Below are 17,773 nucleotides of genomic sequence, written 5' to 3'. Positions count from 1 at the left end.
TGTGCTGTTCAACGTATGCTATCTAATACGATTTCAGTTTTAAAATCAGCTAGTCGTCCTTAGCATAAACCCTGGAAGAATGATGTGAATCTTCCTCGAGCTTTATCTATTCAATTTGCAACATGTTGATGTATTCTTTGAATCTGTGAAATGACTAATCCCACTAAACATGCGCCATGGTTTTTACGCTGCCATTATCGTGACACGTGTTGCTTACAACTAGTTTAACCAATATAGACGAAGAAATATTTTGTTTTACTGTAAGAATAGGTGACAAAATTTCCCCCGATATTTGACAATTATGAGTAATAGTAATCATCCATTGCTTTGATAATTTCCTTACATATTCTCTGTTCAGGATCTCGACCCTGGAGAGACGTTCCTGGTCCAACTAACAGGCTTCATACGGGGTGAACCTGACACGAATGTGACAGTCACCATAATCGACGATGAACGTCAGTGACATCTCAAAGAATCTACTTGATAAAAATCATATTCGTCAAACAATACGTAAACCCGTACGAAGAGAAGAAATATTGCATACGTTTGTTTGCTTTAATCATGCAATTATATGATGTTACAAGCATCTAATTTCACTTTTATCAAACAAATGAGAGTGAGTGAATGGTGTTTAACGCCACAGCGAGCAATATTCCGTCTACTAATTTAGTGTAGGCAAGGCAATCCGCTGGTTGATGTTATTTCCAACGCCGTCAGGTCACACTGAAAGGCACCCGTGAAGATCCGGGTTAGAATTGGTCTTCAGTAACCCATGCTTGTCGTCAGAGGCAACTAACGGTATCAGGTGGTCAGGCTCGCCGACTTGGTTGACACGTGTCATCGTATTCCAATTGTGTAGATCGATGTTTATGCTGTTGATCACTGGATTGTCTGGTCCAGACTCGATTAACTACACACCGCCTCGATATAGCTGAAATATTGCTGAGTGTGAAATACGAACTCACTCACTCAGTCACTAAATCGAAAGGCACGGCATTTAACGACCCTCTCCAATAAGGTCGACTGGTCCTGAGCAACCTATACTTGAGGTAAGATGCGATTAGCGGGATCTGATGGTTAGATTGGTGGTTTGGTTGTGATGCCTGTAATCATATCCCCATTGCATAGATCGATGATCATGGTGCCAATCACTAGATTGTCTGGTCTAGACTCGAAACAAGAAATAGCGACGACATTCTCTACAAGCAATAGAATACTGGTGACCTGTTCTTACTCTCTTCCCCACAATGTTCATCCTCCAGAGACACTATTTCTGCAGGTGCACCGGTGCAGTTGAAGCAGCCTGCTGACATTGCAATCAATGAGAACGCTGCCAACAACATAACTCTGACACTTGAGAGGAATGACACCTCCACCCACAGCTTCACACTCCAGTTGCACATCATCGCTGGTACTGCCGATGCCGGGACGGACTTTGCACATTTCGGACTGTGGTTAAATATCACATTTGCTGAAAACGTAATGAGCGTAACAACTACACTGGCCTCTGTCATCAATGACTTGGTGAGTGTCACTACTGACAAAATATTTTCTACAAAATGTCATGCCTATTTAAACTGGTCTAAAGGGGAAGGTAATTGTTGAAGTGATACGTGAACAAAATATAGGTGTTCGTGTCAAACTGAACTCGTCTAAAGGGAGGTAATTGTTGTCATGGTAAATAATACATAATTCATTAACAGTGCGTGCGTATTTACACTTTTCTAAAGGCGATAATCCTGGTAGTGGTACGTGAAAACATACATTTTCACTGGGACATCGTGTCTGTTAATCTGGTCCATAGCGCGGTAATTGCTGTTGTGGTACATGATCAAACATAAATTGTCTTTGAGCGTTCGTGCCAATTTGAATTGGTCTCCAAAGGGAGCAAATTGTTGCTGTGGTCCTGTATGGAGACAATATACCTGGCAAAATTAAGTAAGGAGTATCAGTTGGATGGGTAACTGTGAAGGCAGCTTGACCTTTGAGAGTTTTTATGGCTTCGGTCGTGACCACTACAGAAACATCAGTCACACTGCATGTTCTTATGTTTTTGCCACAATGCCTCATTGCCAAAAACAGGGGCGGTGGCGTAGCATAGTGGTTAAAGTGTTCACTCGTCACGCAGAAGGCCCGGGTTCGATTCCCCATTTGGGTACAATGTGTGAAGCCCATTTCTGGTGTCCCCAACCGTGATATTGCTGTAATATTGCTAAAAGCGGAGTAAAACCATTTTCAGTCAGTAACGCCAAAACAACTGACGCATGAAAAATACATTTTGCCACAGCTGGAGGAACCCACAGAAGTGTTTACCATTTTCATCACCGGCGCAGAGATCAGCAACAACATCACTGTGACCGCCACCATCAGCGACAACGATGGTCAGTTTCATAAACTGTGCATAAACCCGGTGGTAAAATTGACGGTTTGAGCTGTTTCAAATGGCGATATTTTGAGAAGATTTATGTTTGGACCTAGGGTTTCACCTCTCATTTTAACAACTTGACTCCAATAAAAAAACAAAAACAATGCCAATGATAATTGTTATGGCTTTTATTGTAAGTTATATTCTGGTGTATACTAATTAGTTCAGTTCAAATAGTCAGTCTTTAAAGTTGTTGTATTGTATCAATATATTCACATCAGAATGTCCTGTGATTGTCAAACAGCTCCAGATCCCTTCCACTGTGGTAGGGGTGAGAGTCAACTTTGCCTCAACAATGGCACCTGCAACAACGACGGATGCCTCATAAACACTGGCTTCTGCAATTGTACTTCTGGGTTCCAGGGAGTGAACTGTGGAATTGAAAGTAATAATTAATAAACATTGAAACATAAATCAGTCAGATAACACGTAAATACAAACTTATTTTTGACTGAAAAATGTTGATACACACAATTTTGCATATTCAACTTGCTATATTATACAATTATAGCACCAAGGTCGATAAATCATTGGATCAACCGAACTGAAGGCAATAATTGTTTATTATATGACAACGGTACTGAATACCTGTTCTGTCACATAGCATACCACCGATGGCGTTGCACATGACCCAGAGGTGCAGCCATTTTGATATTGATGGGACGTAGCTCTAAACCAACATTGTGACGTTAAATAATAACTCACTCACTCATCACTAAACCAACACAGTCACAGGGACGAAGCGATCGCTTCCTTATCTAGCGTGACGCACGCAGTGAGGGCTTCACAGCTGAAATATCCCAAATCTATTTTTAGCCACGGGAGGGTCTTGGATTGTTATATCAACCTCTCGCGACGTGGAGAGGTTGACATCGCTTAGCGTCAAAGCTGTCATGTGACCAAGTGGACCAATCAGCAGGGCTGATGTCTGATGTATTGCTGTGTCTACCTACATATACTTCACTGTACACATTGTGCAATACAGTCGATGATGACGTGCGTTGTGACCTTGACCTTTTACGTGTATTCTAGCGTTGGCGATAACAACCACCTGCAGTCCAGCGTGTGTGAATGGAACATGTGTGAACGGCACGTGCATCTGTGATCCAAGTTTTGCAGGGGACATTTGCGACAAACCTGCATGTGAGTTGATGATATATTTGTCTTCTGGTATGATTTCTACGGTAAATAACGCATCTATCGTGAGGCAACTATCAGACTAAATATGTTAAAAAAGGAATTTTGTTATATGAAGTACGCATGTCAATTTCTGATTTACGCCAACCAGGGGCTTAATTCACATTCGATGCTTGTTATGTACGAAAATACGACAAACCAGTCAGAACGTCCGTAATGATTGCGATGCTTTGATAAAAATAAATCCCAGTACTTTAATCGCTTATGGCATTATGTGATTGTTAACCGTGAAAGGTATATATCGTCATATTGAAAGTACAAAGAACGTAGCTAACAGAATTGTTTTGTTTCATGTGAAGTTTTTAACAAAAATAATGCCAGGGGTGGTGAGAGATTCAAACACACTCACGTGCATTTGTTTCCATAATCGTTTTGGGGGGTCATTTATACTTTTTTCATCGTATTGATTTTAAATTTCCACCAGGGGTATGGCAGCAAGGTTCCATGAATGTTTGGTGTAAGAAATATTCATAAGTCATTTTTGAGTATCTGCTTTGGGATATTTTGTGGCTGAAAAAGGATGATTTATTTGCATATTCAATAAAACAAATCCCATTTGTGATTCTTAAACCCTATTTAGAAATATATATTTGGAAATATAAGGTGAACAGCTGGTGAACGTTAGAATATGTGTTTAACAAATATTTTTTCGCCTGTAATTGTATCAAAGAGGTATAATTCATCAAAAAATAAAAAATATAACAGCAATACAATATACGAGTACATAGATGATATTAAGTACCATTTGAATCAAACAGGAATAGAGTTTTCGTTCTTGTCTAGAATAGTTCATGCGCTAATATGAAATCCTTCCAGAGGGGCACGAGTAGCTAATCAGCTTGATCAGGAATAACACGAGTTGGTCCCGAATGGAATTTAAACCTACTGCTCAAAAGATGTCATTTCACTACAGCTTTTTTTTTTTTTTGGTGGGGTGGGGGTGGGGGTGGGGTGGTGGTTTGTTGTTTTTATTAAAATGTCATATATATGTATACCAAATTATGATACATACCTTACGTATGCACAGGTATCAGAACAATATTACATTGATAAACATAAAGCAAAAATAGGAAGATGATATATATGGGTACATTTAGTTATCTATGTACTGGGAAGAGAAGGGCCCATTCGTGATATGATTTTCCACAAAGAATATTTCTTTCAGACTTTTTATGAATAAAGTTATATTGGGATGCACATTCTTAATACTGCATATGTAAATATGTCTTTGTTTAGCAATAATGATGTGATTTAGTAATCTATTTTGATGCAGAGTACCAAACCAAACCATATGTTTTGATAATTAGTAATGGATGAGGGTATAAATTGTTAAGCCAAATCGCACATTTTTGTAAAAAGTTTGTGTCTCCTGACATTATCAATTCAATTCAATTCAATTTATGGTACATGAGAATACAATATTACTATAGTCATATAAATATATTCATGTCAAGATGGCAGATAAAAGCGAAAAAGAACCAAAGGTTAATGTATCTTTGTAGACTTAAATATTACATTAATGTACGTAGCAAGAGTTTTAAGATTGCGCGTTTGTTTAGACGAGAACAGTTTGACGACTTTCCACAAGATTATTGGATTCAGGTAAGAAGGTAAATATGTTTGTCTATACAGTAATAAAGCTCGCATTTGAACAGATAATGGAGTTCATCTCCCACAGCATGAGAGTTGCATAAATTACACAGACGATATTCTCTAGGAACATTTGCCCAACGGCCAACTTACACACTTGACAACCATTCTCATTTACACCATTGCAGAAACAACATTAACTGTTATCAACTTTGTTTTTCATTTTAACCGATTCTCTTTTTGTGTAGATAATATCTTATGGAAATCTACATTGAAAATCTATAAGTTTTGTATCTTGCAATCCTTTCCTATAGATTGTAAATATATTTCTGTTTCAGGAAATAAAGCTGCCATTTATTACAACTGTTTGGATATATATCATTGGAAATAAGTTTACCATAAAAAACCTGCACCTTCTGTATGCTCTTACTAAACTGATCTGGCATAGTTAACATTCAAATCCCTGAGTGACATTGAATGACAGTTGTTAAGAGTAATTTTCCCAGAGTCAGGTAATACATGCAGTAAATATTTATAATGTAAATCAGTACCATCGGTACCATATTTTTCTTTTAAAGATCTATTGATAATAATCCTGTTTCATCACAAATATCCCTAATATGGATAATACCTTTATCCACCCAGTTCTTCATGTAGTTTAATGATTTTTTGAAATTGTGATTAAACCTTAATGGTTGGGATAGAATTTCATTGATGTTATGTGGGTCAATATAGTGTTATAGAATAAGTGTCATGCTTTTAGCACATCATGCAAAAAACTATTTTCAATATTAATGTAAGTTTCAGAATTTGATCCAAAGTTAAATATCTATTTGAAAGATATATTGCATGGGTTGTTCTTGTCACCGTCTTAAAGTAGATAATTTCAAAGCGTCTATAAATCTATTTGTATCTGTCATTCTCAATCGCCCTTCTTCATAGTTATTTGTTTTATACACTCGTCTTTATTTTATCATTCTTGTCATTCTAAATAAATTTTATAAATATTTATCAAGGGAAGTGATAAATTCGGCTGGTGGGTTGGGCACGGAGTTGAAAATAACAATCAATTTGGAGATTGGAGAGTATTTATTACTGTTATTGTACCAATAAGTGTTAAGTTTCTCTTTCTCCAAGATGCTTAGAGTCTATCAATTTCATCTAGTCTCTTTATGATACATTTTACTAGAGTTAATATGATATATTAACTGTAGGAATATAGAGGATTTGAGATTTCTTAAACGTGTTTTCAGTTGTTCATGGCAAATAAACATCAATGGTATGAAAGAATTGGGCATTGTTTAACTTAATTCTTTATTCTTTTGAGTACTATCCCAGCAAACACACAGCGTTTTCGCAACGTTGTGGGAAGGTTGTAGATTGGTAACGTCCTGACACAACGTTGTGGGAAGGTTGTAGATTGGTAACGTCATGACACAACGTTGTGGGAAGGCTGGAGATTGGTAACGTCGTGACACAACGTTGTGGGAAGGCTGTAGATTGGTAACGTCATGACACAACGTTGTGGGGAGGTTGTAGATTGGTAACGTCGTGACACAACGTTGTCACAACGTATATAACGTTATGTCACAATGTAACAACAACTTTGCAAACGTTCGTTGACGAAACGTTATGCGTTGGGCTCCTCACAACATCATAAGAACGTTCCTTATAACTTGGTGTTATTTTAAATTTCGGCTAAATCTTCCAACCATCGCCAGCGGCTGAAGGGATGTGTAAATCCAGCTAGGGCCCATGCAGGTAGCTAAAGTCATGTAAGTCCCCATGGTTCCCCGTCTTCTTTAATTAAAATGTTTTAGTTTTACATGCTAGTTTTATATTCATATCTGTGAAACTGATAGTATTTTCACTGTCCATCGTCGACAGATTTTACTCTTCAAAATGTTTTCATTTTTTATTGTATAAATTGTTTTCGTCACGACATGGCTGAAATATTGCCGATGTTACGTTAAATTTTAACTCACTCACTCACTCATTTTATGTATGTTCACAATTATTCGTTCAACAATTAACGTTCACTAAGCATCAAATAACGTTAAGACAACGTAAATATACGGTCTGCATCAAATAACGGGATCCACTTGTAACGACGTTGTGACAACGTGACGTTGTGGTCTGATGTGACAAGGACAGTCAATGGCGAGTCCACATTAATAAACGTTGTAACAACGGAAAATATTGACAAACAAGGAATATGCAGTGTTCAAATTTTCGTGAACATTGTTAGCTCACCATAAAGTGTTCAACTGTTTATTTAGGTTAAGTTTACTTTTTTACTAATGCACATTTGCATCGAACCCGCCTTCGGCGTGACGAGAGAATGATTTAAACACTAGGCTACCCCACCGACTGGGTCGAATCCAGTTCTCCCCGAGTATGTTGCTATGTTTGTCACCACCATACCATTGCTCGTGGGTTTCACTAAATTGGTAAAACATCTGACAAGTTCTTCAACAAGTTTAGCTATTGTGATGCAATTGGAATACCGTTCAGAATTTATCAAACTGAAGGCACTTGCTCACTCTTTCCAATCCTCTCTACCATTAAATCATATTTTCAGATTTTCACCAGTGCAATCCTACTAGCTTCAGTGTCTGTATCACACCTTTCTCCATCGACACTTTTGGCGGGGATATATATGTACAAAACTTCAACAACGTCTCCGCATGCAACTTAACTCTTGCTCCGACGGTAGCCGACCCAAGCGACGGCATCGTGGATTGGTGCAAGGGATATGCCGCCGCCATCCCCTACAACGGCACCTGCGGTGAACTCGGACCGGCCATTAATGTGGGTCTTCTCTTCTGACATTATCTATGATGAGTATTATCTTGTGCCATAATAGCCTTTTGTCCTTTGTCAACGCGCCCATCATCAGAGTTGGTCTGTCGATTTCATGTGACTGTGCTAAATTTGATGTTGTTGCATTTATTAGATTTTGTGTTAGTGAGCAATTCATCGGTCTCAACTGAAATCAAACGGTCTGTACATTATGTTAAAACACATGAGTGTTAGCATTGGAAGCCGAGTCAGCTTGTCAGAGGTGTACACAAAGTAAGTGATCTGGACTACTTCTTGTCAAATTTCCACTTTTGTTGATTAGATCACTGACTTTGTGTCTGAGCAGTTACACCCGTGAAGATCCAGGTTAGAATTGGCCTTTAGCAACCCACGCTTCTCGTAAAAGCTGACTAACGGGACAGGGTGATCAGGCTCGCTGACGTGGTTGACACATGTCATCGTATCCCAATCGATGTTCATGCTGCTGATCACTGGATTATCTGGTCCAGATTGATCATTTACAAACCGCCGCCATATGACTGGAATATTGTTGAGTGCAGCAACCAACCAACCGAGCGATTAGAGGATCCCCTCTGAGAGCGTGGGTTTCAATCCAGGATGGAAGTCAATACCAAATACTTTACATTACTAACAAAGAGTAAACACAAATATATCGTATGTTACATTTGTCCACTTTCTGAATGGCATTGTGTATTCACGTATGTAAAGTATTTTTGGTAAAATCCGATCGGTACATAGACTGCATCAACAGATGAGACCAATAGCAATCACTGGATTGTCAGCTGGCGTCTCGCCCTCATTAGCTAGAATACTGCATAAAATGTCTGTGTACGTCTCACAATCACATCTCCTACACACATTGGGAGTCTCATTCACGCTTTTTATTGCTGTTGTGTATTATCACAGGGCAACGTCACCTCCTATGTACTCCAGTTGTTTGTGCAATACACCAGAGATCTCAGGCAGTGCACTGATGAGAAGGTCACCTTCACCTGTGAGTTTAACAACAACTCCCTCGAGGTCAACTACAACATCGGCGTTGAAGGCCAGTCGGCCAGGTAGGTTGGTGGCAAGTATAACTTCCCGTGGGTATCAGAATTATGGTTGCTTTTGATCTTCAGCAACCTATGTTCGTCGTAACAGGCGATTAACGAGGATGGATGATGAGATTCGCTGACCGCCGTCATATAGCTTGAATGTTGCCGAATGCGGCGTTATCTAAGAGACAAACCAATACATAATCTGTGGTAATGTTTCTGTTCCTGGGTGTCAAACTAATACTTGCTACAAGTGGCAATGTATTATGATCCTGACAGTATGGACGACATAGGCCAAAATCAATGTTTTAATTTCACTTGGTTGTGCATACTCACCTTTTGGTAAATTTTCACGTTTGTCTTCTAATATTTCAGCAATGATGACACGTCTTTCCAGCGTGGGACGAGCAAACTTGTCCCCGCCAATATGGACACTACAGCCGTAGATGGAAATCCACTCCCCACTGTTCTAGCATTGGGAACTGATGTCAAAATAACGCTATCCGTTCAAAATGGTGCGAATTTCATAGCTCCTGGGAATCATTTCAGTATTATAAAACCCACCATATATATTCTAATGTCATTTCATCACGTAAACAAATTCCCGGTGGTGTGGGTGGACTGGTCGTCTCAGGCGCCACAATTCGATGTGCAGAGTTGCTTCCCTTGTGAACGCAAGCCACCAATTACGTTTTCGAATTTCAGTTCGCCACAATTGCGGTTCTGGGTTTTACAGCACCATACCCGTGTTCGTGTTCGTGTTCGTGCTTCTTTGAAATCATCAAGTTTTAAAAATATGATCATAGTTACATTTTATACCTTTAAACGTAGCGTGAAGCATATAAACTTGCTGTATTAGATAATTTAGGCATAGATAGAGCTTCGTTATTTTGCCATAAGTAGACACGTACTGCATTAACCCTTCCTCAATTTGAATCCAAAAATATTTCGAAGTGGTGATAATGTGTAGTGATATTAGTGAGCGAGTTGTGTTTGATGCCGCTAAGAACAGTATTGCCATCATGTCAGCCTCCAGCAGGAAGTGATGCTGATTGCTCAGCTAGGGTATTCTGTTAGCACGGGAATGGTGCATACAAACCAAGCTAAGATTCCACCCTTCAGCAAACAGTTTGAACGGTGTCCTCCCAAAAGATAAACGTTCCATTTGTCAGACACGTTAAAACAACTAAAGGTATGTTTGGTTGCACTTAGGTACACATCACTGTTACCTTTAAGTAAGGAATGGACTGATCCACATTTATGGATAATGACTGTATTCAGCATATACTATCGACAAAAAATAAGGGAACTAAGAAATTGAATGCAGCAAACGTAGAGGTGAAAGGGTGCATTACCGTAGCGTTGCATCCGAACGCAACATCCAATGATAATGAAATTGCACATGGTGCATTACCAACACCTGATGCACGTGCACACAGAAGGCAACCTCTGTCAACGTATTGGAGAACTCACAATCACTAATGTAAGAGAATTGAACACATGCTGAAAAATGCCTCCGAGGAAGTATCTCAATGAACAAACAAAACGGAGAATTGTGGGGATGATAGACGGAGGAACAATACTGTGCCAAGGTGCCCGAATGTTGGGTAAATCAAAAAGTGTAATTACACGCCTGTGGGACAAGTACCGTCAAACGGGTGGGGTTGCAATGAGAGCTGGGCGCACAGACGAAAATCAACGACACCACGACAGGATTGTCTCATTACATTAATGGCCCTACGCAATAGGTTCAAATCAGCACCTGCCATCAATAGGGAGTTCCGTACACTCACTGGGCGACGAATTTCAACCGTTAAAAACCGGCTCTATCAAGCACGTCTGAAAGCAAGGCGGCCTTTCAAGGTAGTTACCTTTACAGATCACCATAGGTGCCAAAGATTAGCATGGGCTAGGCAGCATCAGGGACGGGCTTTGCGCCATTGGCGTTACACCATGTTCTCAGATGAGTCAAGGTTTTGCCTCAGATTCACAAATGGCAGAAAACGTTGTTGGCGCCGTAGCAGTGAGCGGTATGCCAGAGCGGCAATTAATGACCATGATCGATATGGGTGTGGTAGTGTCATGGTGTGGGGCGGGGTTACAGATGACAGGCGATCAGATCTGGTCATCGTTAATGGATCCCTGACTGGTCAGCGATACGTTGACGAAATTTTGCGTCATGTCGTGGCTCCACTGGCTAGAATCATCGGCAGGAGTTTTGAATTCCAAGATGATAATGCCAGACCACATCGGGCCCAAATTGTCACAGCTGATCTCCGACGAGAGGGCATACAGACATTGGACTGGCCCTCTAAGTCCCCAGACCTGTCCCCAATTGAACATCTATGGGACATTCTTGGTCGAAGGGTGTACACCAGGGACCCCGCACCCGTCAACCTGGCCCAGCTTGGTGAAGCTCTTCAGGAGGAATGACGGGCAATACCACGGGCAACCATCTGGACATTAATCAACAGTATGCCATCAACGTGTCGTGAATGTGTTGTCCAACATGGTGGACACACCAGATATTGAACTTTACGCCAACATTTGATTTAGTGGACATTCAGAGCAATTTCACATTCACTGTCATTTTATCAGTTCCCTTATTTTTTGTCGGTAGTATATATACAACAAATTAAGGTAATTTAACAAGGATGTTTAGTAGTACAAAATTTATCTTAAGCAGCATACTAAGCCATATATGTATCAGAATATATTTAGCTATTTAATTAATTACATTATAACCACGTGTAGTTCAGACAGGCAGCACAGTCATTACAATGGCAGTTACCCAAATTTAAGCAAATGCCCAACAGCGTCAAAGAACCCCATATGGGTCTTGTCACCAGCACGCAGTCTCTCTTGCAGTCTCTTGAACGGTTAAGTCACTCAACTGCCGGAAGCGATCAGACATGTTTCTTTAAAGAAGAATTTTGTATTGCACCATATCCCAGCTATATGAAGGTGTGGTACGACCTAAATTGTACAACGTAGTATTCCTTTTAAATGGTGCGGTCAATTTTATTAACTGCACAGCAGTAAATTCTAATAATGACACCAGGTCTAGACGAACCAGTGATTTTTAATGTAAACAATTTTCCACGCCTTATTAGATGAGTATTTCATTAGCATGCGAGTTGTATCATCTTGGCGTTCACTCTTCATCTCCAGTACCTGGACAGGATGGTATCATCATCCACTTCATCACCGTCCACAACAACAGAGCAGGGTTGGACAGGAGATCTCTTTCTCTGTACAATTATGGGTAAGTGGACACTCGAAACGTGGCATGCGTGTGTGGAGGCCATATCATTTTGAAGTATCGCAGTGGGATTCGAACCGCGAATCTGATGCGAAGTCGTAAGACCTGTCCATATTAAGCCAAAAGGTTAACTTTTTAATTAAGGATGTCATCTGTAGGATGACTCCACGCCTTCCTACACGTGCAGTGGTCAGTGTCTGTAAATGTTGAAATCTAAAATTGTGTATATTTTACATAATTATTTAAATATTTTTTTCATCCAAAAATATTCATACTTACATCTCATGTTTACATACATGTACCAACGTTCAAACTTCAGTTTCTGTTTCTGTCCTTTATCATAACGAACTTCCCATGGTGACTGGCATCTACATTGATAAGTTGTAAATATTAACATTTGCTGAATGTATCACGATGCACAGTTACACTATGACTAGATGTTGTGTTGGACATGAATTCCAGAATCCTTTAAGCAGTATCAGATCACATTTCCAATCTCAAAACCAATGGACTTTCTGAATGTAACCAACGAAAGTATTTGCTTTAACAGGTGCGCCCCTCAAGTTTACAGGGGCATCCTCATCACGCCACCCTACTTCTCCCCAACCGGACAGAAACACACAATCTGCTTCTTCCTGAGGCTTTTTGTGTTTGAACATGACAGGAGTCTGTCCAACCCTGTTCTGGTCCTCAGAGTCGGATTTAAAGTCTTTAGCAATGCGGCTTCAGCTGTTATGGTAAGAATTCACTCTCCGGTCGTTTAACTCCGAGGTTACCCTCGGCAGTGAGACAGGGGGAAAAAATCGCGGTATTACTTCTTCAGCACCCAGCACAGATGTAGCCGTTAGTAGTTTATAGACATGACATCGCACCAAGAGCGTTCCGTCTTGTTTTACAAGAGGGTAATATCTTTGACCAGGTTTTTTCCGTTTTGCTTTCATAGCTTTCATTGCTTTCATGTGCAAGAGCTCGTCATTATTTGGTGTTAAGTGATTCTTTTAAACTGAGAAGTCATATCAACGTTGATTATCAATATGTCAACATAAGTCATACGTAGTGTCAGCTGTAAGTTTCTCCAAAACCTTTCGTGAACTGATTGTTCACCAAGTCACATTCCGCTTCAAATTTCAGCCGGTGTGCAGTAGCGGCCGAAGGAAACGACAGGCTGAAGAAGGAGATCTCACCTTGTCAAGAACTTTCAAAGTCACTATTGAAGAAAATGGCGCCCAAACAGGTAATTCAATGCAATATAACTGAGAGCTCCAACCTTGAACAGAGCATCATGCCCACTTCAACTATCTCTCGCCAATATTCATTGGAATCAGTGAGTACAATATAAACAATCGTCTAAGTGCTTATATCGATTGTCAGCGTGGCCCATAGTGCTGACTGCTCCCTTGAACAACACCACTATATGCTTCACAATCTTCTCGGATATAGAAACCAACATGTCTTGTGACTCCTTTAATATCTTTTTCAACTCTTTAAAATGACCCAATCGAACCAAACGTTAGACGGTTGACATTTCCTTTAGCCCTCTTATTTTTAAAGTTCACTTTTGAATGAAATAGTATTTCCCTAACAAATTCCAAATGGCCGATATTCAGTCTTCTACAGAGTAGCCACCTATGGGGTAATTGGCAGAACAAAAATACAGGAGTAATAACACTGGCATTGATACATAATAATCAGTTTCACCGTTCCAGATATCTCGCTAACTTTATCTGTCATAGCTGGATAAGAGGCATCGATGAAATAAAACACTTGTGATGTCCCTAACATGTCATGTTATTACATCCCTACAGTCGTGAAAGGAGAGATCAGCACTGGTGGCTCCAAAACATGGATGATTCCAGCCGTGGTTAGCATTGGCTGCGTCGCCATCGCTGTTGCCGTCATTGCGATCTTCTTGGGCCTCATCATCATCAGACAAAGGCGAAGGTCGAATATGAAAACAACTGACGACAAGTCTTATTATACACATTAAGACTCCAATTTTCCAAGAAGCAATGTCAACAGGGGAAGTATACCCAGCTGTCTCTTTGAGCTGGGTAACATAACATTTAATGTTCGGGGTACATTTCTAATTGACACTCTCAATGAACAATTTCCTGCCCAAACAAAACTGCAGAAGCATTGAATATTAGAAATAGAAAACATACAATTTTATATTCTTGTTAAGCTTCTGGACGACTCTCCCGGTCAATACTTCCCTGCCCAAACTTAGCCGTGTATTTTGTATTAGAAGCATTGTGTATTAGAAGTGGAAAACACGAAGTCAACATTGCTGTCCTGGCTGGAAATGTACAAAATGTACATACAAGTTTAGGATGGAGCACTCGTATTTTACATGATGCACTTTGTTATTATAGATTTACTTGACATGGCATATTTGGAGATGTTTCTCGTGGTAGCACATCGGGATATATCTGTGACGGAAATACGTTTTGTGGGATGTGATTCATGGTTTTATATTGGTTTTATATTTGGTGTCATTACTGATTTTCTCTGACCCATTCCTATAATTTTAAGAACTATTTTTCCCTTTACATCAAACAGAATTTGTTTCTGAGGATAATCAAGATTGTGCCTTCCTTTGCACTGACGTTCTATATTGAACACATGTTTGGTATCTTTGTAGCATGTAATTCATGTTTGTTTATTGGTTTTATACATATGTTTGGGTGTTTGGTGAAATGTCATTCATGGTTTTATATTGGTTTTAACCATATGTTTAGTACCTTTGTGGAATTAGATTCATGGTTTTATATTGGTTTTATACATATATTTGGTGTTTTAATGGGATATGATTCATGATTTTATATTGGTTTTATACATATATTTGGCACTTTGTGGGATATGATTCAAGGTTGTATATTGGTTTTATACATATATTTGGTGTTTTAATGGGATATGATTCATGATTTTATATTGGTTTTATATTTCTATATATTTGACACTTTGTGGGATATGATTCAAGGTTGTATATTGGTTTTATACATAGAGTTGGTGTTTTAATGGGATGTGATTCATGACTTTATATTGGTTTTATACATATATTTGGTACTTTGTGGGATATGATTCAAGGTTGTATATTGGTTTTATACATATATTTGGTATCTTTGTGGGATATGATTCATGGTTGTATATTGGTTTTATACATATATTTGGTATCTTAATGGGATGTGATTCATGGTTTTATGTTGGTTTTATACATATATTTGGTGTTTTGATCTGATGTGATTCATAGCTTTCATACTTGTTAGTTGTCGTTATCGATTTGGATTATAGAGATTCAATATTATGGGCTATTATCTTTGGTTGGTAGAAATTTCTGTTTAGAAAACGTTGTGGGCTGTTGACAGTGGTTGGTGTAAAGTGTTATCTATGCTGTGGTGCATGATGTTATAAACATACGAAGAATATTAAAATCTATGTATAGGGTAAAAGATAAGATATTTTATCATCATTTATTGTCGGATAATATTTTTGGACATTTCAAAGATAATATTGAAAAACAATATCTGTTTAATTTTTATGTATCACTCCTTTTGCGGAAGATCAGCACTTGATTATCTATAGATATGTTACTGACGGCAGAAATAAATCATTCATCAATAAAAGTCTAATGTCATGTAATTTTTTACAGCTTCGAGCTAATATGTTTGGTTTAACGCCACTTATATGGGTGCTTAGCCATTACATCAAAGCCTGTCAGCTTGATGTGAAAAGGTTGTGCTTGAAGTGATGTGAATCGTAGACATTTTCTTTTTATAGGAAAATGTACAAATACGATCATTGTACTATAAGTCATGATTAGTTTGAAATTTGGATTCGAACCCACAATCACACATCACATCGACTAAGCGTAGCTGCTACGGTTAAGCCACCCTCTTCTAGCTAAGGTCCGAACACTGCATGTATGCACCAGTTCATCGCATTCGTACTTTCAGAAAACACAATAAAATGTTTTGTTTTATTTTCCTGGGCTGGAATTTCCATCTGAGACACATATTTGACGAAAATATTTTGTCTCGCTATTTTCTAGAACAGAAAAAGAAAACGGTGACTTCACATTAACTGACTGGGGTACCTTCTCTCGGTTGTGACTGACATTGTACACTACAAGTGCACATACTAAATATACTAACGAATATATATTGAAAGGCGAAGATCCTCCGTTTCGTATCCCTTGTGATGAGAGAATCACGGTCAAGCATGTCCTGCTTGCCTGTATTGATGTTGCCATCGCAAGGCGTAAATATTTCAGTGTCAAAATAATCAAGGATCTTTTTTATAATGTAAATGATCATTTAGTAATTGGTTTTTTAAACGAAATAGAATTATTAGATAAATTATGAACAATATGTGTTGTAAATAGACAAGTGGAATTATATAAATGGTAGTATAAATAAGCAACTGTGATTGTTAGTGGCTGTATCCTCAAAGGACACGTTAGACCCAAATTTTTCAAAGTAAAATTTAAACCCACCACATTTTTAAATGTGGCAATTTTGTTATTTTATATTTAGGCTACATTTTCCTACAATCGCAAGCGGCTGAGGGGATGGTGTAAATCCATCTAAGGTCCATGTAGGTAGCAGAGGTACTGTCCACATGGTCCCTAGTATGGTGATCTACCTTCAGTTGTTGGCGATCTATATCCTGCTTATATGTTGTATTGTCATGTATAGTTAAATTATTTTAGATTAAATTACTAGTTTACATTTTATATATGTGATAATCTAGTTGTTTTATTGTCCTTCGTTGACAGATGTAAATAGCTTAATTTTTAATAATTGCAAATCTATAATTTGATTTAGTCACGATATGGCTGAAATACTGCCGATGTGACTATAAATTTAACTCACTCACTCACCCACCGGAGGGGTGTGTCTAAAGTCTTACTGGAACAGTTGTATAACCGAGAATAACCAAGGCCTATTAGTGTATATGTGAGTATAACATCGTGTTAAACAATCTCCACGCAGCTGTTTAGTTTGGTTAAATCTAGTTGCACTTTCTAAATGCACCTAACTGTGAGCGTTTATTCGCGGAAGAACGTTGCTGTCTCGCTTATAACATGTTATTCGTCATGTATATCTATTCTAAAACTGTTCCTAATCTCATCTCAGCTAAGAACCTACTGGTATAGATATAGGCATTAACACCATCTGTATATAAAACATCAGACACTAAGCATTTCACACAACATTCAATGATAGTATGACATATATATTTTGACCAATTGGATTCGAGTTCGGATTTAATTGACTCAAAACATATTTTAACGTTGCATTTAATGTTTAAATCAGGACAAAATGGATTCTTTATGTGATATATGTCAAAACTTCAATCAAAACAGACTTCAAAGCAACCAATATCCATTATTGCTGTTGTCGTTGTTGTTAATCCCTTTGATGCATACATCGATGTTGT

At 38.6% G+C, this 17,773-nt stretch overlaps 1 protein-coding gene across 1 annotated transcript in view; it reads left to right on the top strand.

Moving 5' to 3' along the window:
- LOC124278398 overlaps positions 1-17,773 on the top strand; it is a 58,178-nt gene that overhangs the window by 1,860 nt on the left and 38,545 nt on the right. The window lies entirely within an intron of this gene.

The sequence above is a fragment of the Haliotis rubra genome, unplaced genomic scaffold, assembly GCF_003918875.1.
Source record: "Haliotis rubra isolate DU_JTF1 unplaced genomic scaffold, ASM391887v1 Scf236, whole genome shotgun sequence".
In the NCBI taxonomy this organism is placed as follows: Eukaryota; Metazoa; Mollusca; class Gastropoda; order Lepetellida; family Haliotidae; genus Haliotis; species Haliotis rubra.
This window is presented reverse-complemented; position numbering and strand designations above follow the sequence as displayed.